This window comes from Pleurodeles waltl, chromosome 3_1 (genome assembly GCF_031143425.1).
Source record: "Pleurodeles waltl isolate 20211129_DDA chromosome 3_1, aPleWal1.hap1.20221129, whole genome shotgun sequence".
Lineage (NCBI taxonomy): Eukaryota > Metazoa > Chordata > Amphibia > Caudata > Salamandridae > Pleurodeles > Pleurodeles waltl.
In genome coordinates, this window is record NC_090440.1 from 983,816,111 (window position 1) to 983,827,819 (window position 11,709).

Sequence of the window (11,709 nt, forward strand, 5' to 3'; positions counted from 1 at the left end):
TTAAACATTTGACAACGGCGTTATATAGTCCACAAGGTAATGGCATGGTGGAAAGGGTTAATTGTATGTTTAAGGAAACAATTCAGATGGCAGTGGAGGCTGGTGATTCCATTCAGGAAGCAGTAGCTGAAAGAATTTGGTGTTATCTTAACGCGCCTCACGCCACGATTGGCGTTACTCCTTTTGCTTTGCTCAGGGGTAGGCATTCATTCAATGAGTTATCCCCTAAGTGGGTGATCGAGAAATCGGAACCGGACAAATGTAAGCCTAATGTGGAAACTATCAGGAACAAGGTGGAAGAGTCACAAAATAAGGCTAAAGGCAGATATGATGAACTTAAGAAAGTTAAAGAAGCTCATTTTTCAGTAGGGGATTGGGTTAGAATAAGAAGACCTCATAAGTTCAAGGGTTCTAAGTATTTCCCAGCAAATAAGGTAGTGCAATTTTCCAAGCATTCCATCATGGTTGAAGGAGGGAAGTGGTAGAACAAGAAGAATGTGGCCAAGGTGTTGTGGCTGCTTAAGAATGTTGGGCATAGTCTAGAATCTCTCCCATTCAGATTCTGATTGAGTGGTCTTGAGGTCAGAATCTAGGAGGGAGATACTGGACGGTTGAAGGGATGGGAGCTTACGCTTCTGTTGGGTTGGTGGTTCCTGAATAAAGCTCTTTTTACTACATTACTGTGTCAGAGCTTAACACAAGGTCAAGAGGAAGAGTGAGGAGTTGAGAAGAAGGATTTCTGGTGGGATTTCGGGAGGAGACATGGTTGGCATGGGTAGGACGGTTGTGGAGGAGTGTGAGGTGAGTTCAAGTTTGGATCAAAGGGGTGGAGAGGAAGAAACAATGACTGAAGCAAATAATAATGAGGCTATTAGGGAAAGCGTTCAAAATAATTTTTGAAAAGAATCCAGAAGAATTACCAGGAAGCCCAAGTATCTGGAGGATTATGTGTTGGGTTAATTTGTTGGTGTTGGGGTTTTTGTTTTTGTTGGTAAAGGGGGAAGATGTGTTGTATTGTTGTACTTAGTCACACTTGCAGTTCTTGTGCCGCGCATGGGCTCACGGGTGTGCACGAGTACAGCAAGTGGAATGTTGGGGTTGAAATGGTGGGAGCAGCTGTGGACGGTTAGAGACGGGTGGCATTAGACACAGATTTATCCCATCCTCATCGCCAAATCATGTTACGAGGCACATCAGGAAAATGAAGAAGACGTCACGAAGTCATGAGTCTTTTTCCGATACTTTTATTTTTTTATCTTGTACATCAAGTGTTGCGTGTCCCTCATTAAATCCGCGTCTACCACCACCTGTCCTCTAACTGCACCCACCCTTCCAACCCCAACATTCCACTTGCTATCCTCGTGCGCACCCGCGAGCCCATGCACGGCAGGAGAACTGCAAGTGCGACTAAGTACAACAATACAACAGATAATTACATAGTTGCAGAAGGGCAAATGAGTGTGTTGTTTTATTGTGCTCTAAAACCCTGCAAGCATGGAAGTGTGTGTGCATTTCCTATTTAAGTAGATCTGTGCATGTACGAGATGCACCTTTCAATTATTGATAAATATAGAGAGAAGTGTCAAAAATGCAGTAAAACCGTTAGCTCTTGATATAGGACACCCCTCACATCACGAACAACAAGGTACAAGAATGAGCAGACCTGTCAACAACCCGTCACAAGGCTGGCATCCCATAACACTCCCTGTGCAGAGCATCCAAGTAGTAAACCTCTTGAGGTCAAAGTTCACTTGGAAGGGATGGTGTAAATGAAAAGGGCACTGTAACAAGGAAAAGCAGGACTCAAGGTTAATATAGATCACCGTTAGTGCAGCATGTGTAGTAGCACTGGGTTCCAGAGCCACGAGGGGTCCACTGAACACTGACAATGTAGTGTGTCACTATTTCAACAGCAGTCGAAGGACATTTTCTTGAACCTGGGCCCATAGTTTCCTTGCTACGCTCCTTCACATGTCAGATAATATGGTAACACTGACAACCCGACCGCTTAACCTTTACGTGAGAGCCCAGGCAGCACTCGACGCTCCCTCCTTACAGTCAACTACTCCCCTCGCTAATTGGATGCTGAAAATTAGACGCAATCGTGTTTTTTTCAGTTAATCTTTGAAGAAGTCTCTTTTCGAAAGCCTTGGAAAAGGTCGCCATACGCACCCATTCTGAGAACTGCGTTTCAATAATACATTACAGCCGGCGTCATCCTGACACAAGCACTCATCCCAAGTGTCACGCGCTTCTCCACCGTCAGGCAAGCCTTATTAAAAAATTCAGAGGCTTGGCTCGTTCGTTTTATTTCATTCCATTTAACATGTTATTGCCCTCTCCCACTCGCTTCCATCAGGATGTTGTTACTACAAGAGCTAGTGGAAAGGGAGGGAGACAGCGAACACGAAAAATACAGAAACAAAAGAGGGAAGTGACAGAGAAACAACCAGAAACAAAATAATGGGGGTACGGGAAACAGGCGGAAGAGTAGGAGAGCCAAGAATAGGAGAAACCGGAACTGGAGCGGCAGATAGATTTTTACAGCCTAGAAACAAGCAAAAGACACAATAATAAGAGCAGCAGGAGAAAGACAAGAGGAGGAAAGGTAGAATCTAAAATTCTACCCGTTTCCCTCTCTTGCAGTCTCACCTTGCAGCTGACAGCCAAAGCAGAAAATTGCCCGTATTGTCAGCTCTGTTTCTGATGAATGCCTGCAGAGACCTGGCCTGCCACTGAGTCACCCTTACCTGCTTCAGGTTGTGTTCCCAAAATGTGACCCAGATAGACGTCAGCTCTGTGATTGTCATCGGGACATCATGTTCCTCTCCTCATGCCACATGTCCCATTTTGCATGCTTGCATTTTATGCCTGTCTTGGTTAGTGTCCTCATTGCTTTGCAGGTAGGTTTGAAGTATATGAGTCACATACACAAACGGATTTCATTCCCAGTGTGCTAATAATGTTAAATCAGTAGCAAACGTGTATTGGTGCCCAGTTTTCCCTTGTGTGAAATGATCACACAGAATCTCATTCTAAGCAGGAGTGAGGACCTTGGATGTTGCTACCTTACCCATAATGAGCCAGTGGGGATGACAGATGTATATGATGGTGCAGTATGGTAAATCTGTTGTCCATCTACCTGGCAGTGAAGTTCCACCAGCCTTCACACTGATACCTAGATGCCTGGAAGGTGAAGGATGATGAAGATTTTGCCTCCTAGGATTCCAGGTACATTTTGTGTAGAGAGATTCTACTGTTGTCCAGGCCCCCACAGCTTTGTCGGACAGCAATATCAATGCCTTTCAATTTCAGATAACACATATGGTTTTTGATGTTTTCCACTTCTCGAGGTTATGTACATAGATCATCCACCTTCGGAGAGATGCTATTGAAGTATCACATGCATACCTTCGGTGTGGATTTCAGCATGAGACTAGGCCTTCCTTTTGTTTCAGCACATCCTTACCCCTGACCTCTAGTTCATCTTCAGAGAATTTGACACTACTCTACCTGTTCAAAGTCATGGCAAAGATGTTTTGGGAGTAGATATCAATGGGTCACTGAAAAAGACATATGAAAGGTCTGGATTTGAAAAAAAAATGGCACCTCCTTGTCTGCCCTAAGGTAACTATAAATTGTGCCCCATCACGCACAGTTTTTTAATGAATAATTTTACAAGTGTTACAGTGATATTATCAATGATGTTATAAAAGATGTCATGGTTGCTATAATATCTGGGGTAATTGGCAGTGCATTATGAAGGAGCAAGTTTTAGTTACGAGTTATTGTTACTTTAGATAACTCTAACTATGACAGGTGAACTTCTACAGTTTTGTACGTTTAAAATGGAAGCCTAACTATAACGTTGCTGTAACCCTTGGTTTTGTATGTGAATTTCCATGTTTTTTTAATTCTAATTCTCATCTATAACGTCACTGTAGCCTTTGTTTTTTTCAGTGAATTTCTATGTTTTTTTAACGTTAAGTAATTTTCATTAAGATATGTTAATCTAACCACTGCCATTATGGGATGGAAGAGAGAGAGAGAGAGAGGCACAACCGCAGGGAAGCCTCAAGGCTCCCGCAGTCCTAGCCAGCTCCCCAGGTCCTGCGGGAATCAGCATTGCTTACACAAGCAGGGTGCAGCTTTAAATAGCAGCTCTCTGTATGTGGAAGCAATGATTTCATCTGTCTCCCTGCACGCATATTTGCATGCAGGAAAGACAGATGAAAACTCCGCTTTCTGACAACGGGAGCTGCTTCACAGCTACCGCTGTCAGAAAGCAGACTTTGTTTGCTTTTGCTTGGAATGAGCTGTCAAAATTCCCACCAAGCAAAAGCAAACATCTATGTACCGGGCAGGCACCCTGGGAAATAGCAAGTGCTGGCCGTGAGGGGTGGCGATCCCCCAAAGCTGTCAGCGGCTTCACGAGGGTGGCAGCGCTGCCCCCCTCCAACAAGCATAGCCACGGGGAGGTGGTGGTTCCTGGGGCTGCAGGGATCCAAAACAGACCTCTTATCATTCTTTTTATTATAGCCCCAGGGAGGTGGTGGTCCCTGGAGCTTCGGGGGCCACACAGGTCCCTGCACTCTATTTAAATATAGCCATGGGGAGGTGGTGGTCCCTGGGGTTGTGGGGGGGCTGGGCAGTCCCCGCATCCATTTTGTTTATAGCTCTGGGGAGGCGTCAGTCCCCAGGGCCGCGGGGGGCTGGGCCGCCCCCTGCATCCGTTTTGATTATAGCCCCGGGGAGGTGGCGGTCCCTGGGGCAGCTTGGAGGCCATGCGCCCCCCATATTAAATTTGTTAATAGCCCCAGGGAGGTGGCAGTCCTTGGGGATGGGGGGGCACATTGCCCTCCTGCATTGAATTGCTTGCAAGCCACACGGAGGTGGAGGTCACTGGGGATGTGGGGGGGTAGGATGGCCCCCGCACACATAATTTTATTTGGGCTGGGGAGGTGGCGGCCATCGTGGCAGTGGGGGGGTCATGCAGCCCCCCCCATGAAAATGGCAATGCCCCCGAGACTGGGCCCACCTAGGGCTTTCAGTTAAACAAGTGTGGGAGCCCACACTTGTTTTTTTTTTCAAAAAATTGCCAGATCCACCATGAATCACAGAGAAAATTTGACAAAATGTTTTTTAGCTCTTGGTGGTCACTTTGGGACCCCAGCCCTAGAGCTAAGGTGTCAGGGTGTCCCTACCTTGGCCCCTTTTGTGTGTTTTTCTTTGCACTTTTGTCAGCCGAGTGCCAACATGGCTGCCAACAGTTCTTTGTTGAAGTGTTAGCAGCCAATCAGATCTCAGCATGAGATCAGGAGGGTTCACAGAGCCTTTGTGCACCTATATATACACATTTGGATTTTCTTTACTTTCCCCAAAACTACTGAACAGATTTACACCAAATAACAAAACGATTGCTTTCTGGTCCATTAGCTACCTTTCTGCCAAATTTGGTGTAATTCCGTCCAGTGGTTCGGGTGCTATTGATGTTCAAAATTCCTATAGAAAAATGAATGGGAAATTATTTTTTTAGGACCCCACCTTTTTCTCGCCCCCAGCTTGACGTATCATTCCAAACCTTTCCAGGCAGCATCTGAAGCGAACGTCGTATTTTCTTGGACCACTTTGTGAAGATTCATCAAATGGCACCAAAGTTATTGCAAAACAAAAAACACCTTTTCTATAGAAACTATGTCCAAACTATAACTCCCTAGAGGTGAGAGTTAATTAGTGCCACAAGTAGGAGTGCTAGTAGCATTGGCAGCTATGTCACAATAGCAGCTATGCAGGTCATAATAGTACCTGGATCACTGAATGTAGCAAGATCAATTAATACTATTTGTATTGGGTTTGGTTCCAGTAGTAGTAGTATCAGTGATTGTAGAGACAAAAGAGCAAGTCATATGAGAAGTGTCACTGCTCTTTCTAATCGTAACAGTATCATGTGGTGCACTGCTTGGAGTATTAACACCGAGTTCTCGGTGCCAGTTGCAGTAATATTAGTGGGGATAGGTGAAGTAACTGTAGTATTAGTAGTTGCAGTACTTGTGGTATTAGCACTACTATTAGGTTCCATCATAGTCATAATAGGACTTGTGGAAGTAGTTACAGTATGTATCAAACACTGTTACTAAAGCAAACAGTAGTACTAGTAGCAGAAATAGACATCAGTGCTATTTGTCAAAGTGATTTCAAAGTGAGAAAACATTTTGTTTTAATCTCTGTATTGCAATATTTTCTATGATTTACTCTAAAAAGTAAAACTCTAAAAAGTAAGTATAAGTTTATGCAATGTCACTTTATGGAACAGATTCTGTGTAAAACCTCTTAAATTGTATCTATGCTTTAAATAAAAGAGAATTAGGTAAAATTGACTCAATGATTTTGGCAGCGCGAGAGTTTGGACGCTCAGAAATATCATGGATCTATCTATTCTTCGGCATTTTGTGGATACAGGAGAAACTGGACAGCTTTCTAAGTATGTTAAGATCCTTTAAGTACATGGTCTAAGTTATGTTATACTGATTTGTATAGCACCCCGAAAGTGTATGTGGATGTTTAAGTCTGCTGGTCCTGTGTTGTGTGGGATTTTGTATGTGTGCCTGAGAAGGTTGAATTGGAAGTACTGTGAATGAGGAGCCAGTGAAGCATCCTGAGGTGTACTGTCATGTGAGTGCAGTGTGAAATTTCGAGTATGAGTCTTGTAGCAGTATTCTGGATGGTCTGGAGACTGTGTAGGACTTGTTTGGAGATTCTGGCGTAGAGAGTGTTGCCGTAGTCCAGCCTGCTGGTGAGGAGTGCTTGCGTGACGGTCCATCTGATGTTTTGAGGCAACCTTTTAGACATTTTTCATGGCAAGCATAGGATGTGGAAGCAGGAGGTTCACACTGGTCTACCATTTCATTTGTGAGACTGCTCTTGTTAGATTGATGCAGTAGCCACCATGAGCCCTCCCTTTCTAGGAGAAGTGGCTAATGGATTAGACAGGGTATGTTAGAAATTCCACCCAGTGCTAGTTAGGCAGATAAGCAGACATATTCCTCAGTTGCAGCACTTCAGTGAGGCCTTTCATCGTGACAAATTTGCCATCCATATGTGCTAATTGCTTGAATTCAACAAATGTGCAATCTTTTTACAGAAAGATCACACAGTTCGCTTTTTATGAAGAAAGAGAAAATAGTGTTCTATGAATATTCTGTTTTTAAATTTTCTCTGATTGGCATGTAATTCTTGTACCTCTTTTTTAGATCTACTAAAGCAAAGACAACATAGACTGAACTAACTCGTTTCCTGTGCAGAAAGATAATTGCAGCCTGTACAGCAGGTAAAATGCCTAAGATCTGTAAGCATTAATGGAGAGCGCCCCTTATCTTGCATAACTAGTAATAGGGAGCTGCTTAGGTTCCCTTCATTTTTTGAGTGAAGGCTTGGAAATGATGACACCAGATGCTGAAGAGGTATCAGAGTTCTAAGATGACTGGTTCATTTTTATTTTCTTATCAACACTATAAGTTATATGTTCCGAATTAATGAAGAAATGAAAATTTATATTAATCTTAGCCATTCGCTCAATGCTGTATACCAGTCTATCATTTTTACCCACTGCCCCATTCTAGACAGAGATTAGCCCTTTGTGAACTAACCATTGTCCTGTTTTTGTGGGAATAGTCAATCAAACCACCTGGCATACTCTCCTTCAGATGGAAACACAAGGAAGCTCAGACCAGTATGTACAGCCCATCTTTTTAAAGCCATGTAATATTTTTCTGAAGAGCCTATATCTTGCCCTTTGCAAGGCAACAGTTTTGGCCAGCAGGCAGGGGATCTAGGGAGAAAAACACTTATCATATTATGGAAAGTTTTGTTTGCACATCTCATATTTTCATAACTAACTCAAATTATTATGAAATAAAAAGGTCAGTCCATACATACACCAAATACTGGCATAGATAAATGTTCTATATACCTTCATAACAATGATATTTCCAATTCCAATATGTTGGTCTTTCAAGATAAAGGTGAGTACAGGTTGAACAAATTCTCAGTAGTAACAATATACAGCACCACATTTTACCCATACCAGTGATCCCCACTCATTTTGATGTTTGAATGCACTGGATATAAAAAGTTTTGAGTTGGCCTTGCATTTTGCAAGGGGGGGGAGCAAGGTCAAGCCAAAACCTAAGTGAGATGTGTTAAGGTAAGCAAAGGCAGCTTGTGTAGCTCTGCATGTCTTCAGTAATCGAGAGTTACGGACAACAGCGCAGATCTTTGACTTGCCTTACTCTGCAGCAGGGCGGCATTCCATGGGTGAGGGGTGGGTGTCTCACTGCATTGAAACATGTATATCAACAGATTTCCAGATTTAACATTAGTGCTAGACCTGAAAACCTGTACAAAAAAGTCCCCAGGTGAGCCTTTCTACCTGTGCTGCGTTCAGAAGTATAGAAAGAAAGAGGGTGTTCATACAGTCAGGTGTCCTTGTTACCCACAAAATATTCTGCTTACAGTGCATGCCCCCTAGCATCATGATGCAAGGGTGCCTGTGTTGGCACCAGACATTCAAAAGTACATCACCACTAGGGAAGAACAAGAATGTGCTGTATAATGGAATTACATTGAATTTCTGCCCTTTCCCTGTCTTGCAGACAAGCAAGGTGGCTTGCAGCATAGTTCTGCATGAAAGCTTGAGACATATGCCACCTAGTTTAGATACTGCCCATGAGGCTGGCATCAAGTTGTCAAAATATGTCAAATCTAGGGCTTATGTCCGGGCCAGTGCATTTGTACTTACTTAGGACTCATCTGTGAAGTAAATAGTGAGCCTTGTGTTGCAGTGAGCTGGCCCATGTCTGACCTTACCTGTTACACTTTAGGCACCTGGGGCAACTAACAACAAAGTGATAGAGCATGTTCTTGAATTAGTTCCTGCTACTGGTGACAGATTACGGACACATTCTAGTCAATTGTTTTTCACCCACTGTGCTACACTAGACAGAGGCCAGCCATTTGCAAAGCAGTCTTGATCCTGCTCTAAGAGGACTGCTCCAGCCCAAACTGCCAAGTCAGGCCCCAGACCAGACCGGAGTTAGGGCTCATCTATAACGTGCAGTTTAGGTGCTGTGGAACAACCAGCGCTAGACCACTAGACCCCCTTTTCAGCTAGCGTACCTACCACAACAAACAACTATGAGATTGAAGGAATGCTTGCATGATTCTCAATCACTAGCAATCACTGGTGCCACATTACAGTCCATCATTTTTATGCACTGATTTACTCATGACAGAGACCAGCCTCATGCAATCAGCCTTACAAGCAACACCAGATCATTTTTGTTCTACATAGGCCTCATCAGTGAAGTATAGTTTGAATAATGTGGCACAGAAAGCATGGGACCCATGTCAGTTCCTACTCCTCACACTGATAGCATCTTCTGAATCAGCAACAAAATGATGGAAGAAATGCTTGAATTAATCTCAGTCATCCATTGTACTCAGCGAGTCCAATTAGTTTACCAGTTCGCTACTAGTAATTCAATTACGTTTTTACCTTGCTACTACTGCACAGTACAAAACCATTCAATAATTTATATCCAAAGGGAGTGATTGCTTTTCATAATTCCATTTGAGATCGGTTGACTCCCATAAAAAATGTTACAATGCCATTTCCGTTTGACCATCTTTCAACTTTCTAAACATTGTGCTCATGCAAAATTGCATATGCTAATGATGCCCCTGTAGTGATGAGGAGATCAAAACTCAGTGGACCACTCTTGCTATCGAGATTAGAAAATGATTTTTGAGCTTAGTTTTAATTAGCAAGTGCCTCTCATCAAGCCCTTGTACTTCATCGATTCTGGCACTTTTTAGATACACATCTGAGAGAAAAAGATTTCCATTTTAATTATGCACCATGCGATACCTTGCTGCAGTGAGCGCCTTTTTCTGTGCTATTATTTGTATATTTTTCATAATATAATTCAACTCTCGGAAACGAAGATTACAAGGTGTGTAGTCCACTCCATTATTTGATACTATGTATAATTAAATGCATGGGACGCTTATTAATTATGTCTCAAAAAGCTGTGCTAATTATTCTGAATTATCCATGAAGCTTGCCTTAACCCCTTCGCTGCCAGGCCTTTTCCCCCTCAGATGCCAGGACTTTTTTTGGTTATTTGGGGCAGTTTGCACTTAGGCTCTCATACCTTTTTGTCCACATAAGCTATCCACACCAAATTTGTGTCCTTTTTTACAACATCCTAGGGATTCTAGAGGTACCCAGAGTTTTTGGGTTCCCCTGGAGAAGACCCAGAAATTAGCCAAAATACAGCAAGAAATTAGTTTTAAAAACAAAAAAATGGGAAAAAAGGGCTGCAGGAGACAGCTTGTGTTTTTTTCCTCTGAAAATGGCATCAACAAAGGGATTGTAGGGCGCAAATCACCATCTTCCTAGCTTTCAGGAACAGGCAGACTTGAATCAGAAAACTACATTTTTCAACACTATTTTGACATTTTACTGGGACATACCCCATTTTTACAATTTTTTTGTGCTTTTAGCCTCCTTCCAGTTAGTGACAGAAATGGGTGTGAAACCAATGTTGGATCCTGGAAAGCTAAACATTTCTAAAAAGTAGACGAGGGGTCATTTCTGTAGATCCTACAAGGCTTTCATATAGAAAATAACAGCTAAAACTACAAATATTGAAATTGAGGTGAACAAAAACAGACATTTCTCTCCATGCTTTACTCTGTAACTTTTTCCTGCAATGTCAGATTTTCAAAAGCAATAAACCTTACATCTGCTGGACTCTTCTGGTTGTGGGGATGTATAGGGTTTGTAGGTATATCAAGACCCCTAGGTACCCAGAGGCAATAAAGAGCTGCACCTTGCAACAGGTTTTCGTTGTATACTGGGTATACAGCAATTCATTTGGTGAAATATAAAGAGTGAAAAATAGGTATCAAGGAAACCTTTATGTTTCCAAAATGGGCACAAGATAAGGTGTTGAGAAGCAGTGGTTAGTTGCACATCTCTGAATTCCGGCATCCCCATGCTAGCATATGAATTACATGGCATTTCTCAAATAGATGTCTTTTTTGCACACTGTGTTACATTTGGAAGGAAAAAATGTAGAGAAAGACAAGGGGCAATAACACTTGTTCTTCTATTTTGTATTACCCCAAGTCTCCTGATAAAAATGGTACCTCACTTGTGTGGGTAGGCCTAATGCCCGTGGCAGGAAATGCAAAATGGACACATCACACTTTTACATTGAAATCTGATGTGTTTTTTGGAAAGTGCCTAGCTGTGTATTCTGGCCTCTAGCTCAGCCGGCACCTAGGGAAACAAATCAAACCTGTGCATTTCTGAAAACTAGACACCTTATGAAATCCAGAATGGGGTGACTTGTGGGGCTCTCACCAGGGTCTGTTACCCAGATTCCTTTGCAAACCTCAATAGTTTGCAAAAAAAACCACTTTTTCCTCACATTTCGGTGATAGAAAGTTCTGGGATCTGAGAGGAGCCACACATTTCCTTCCACCCAGAATTCCCCCCAAGTTTGTCAATAAAAATGGTACCGCACTTGTGTGGGTAGGTCTAGTGACTGCGACAGGAAATGCCCCAAAACACAATGTGGACACATCACATTTTCCCAAAGAAAACAGACCTGTTTTTTGCAAAGTGCCTAGCTGTGGATTTTG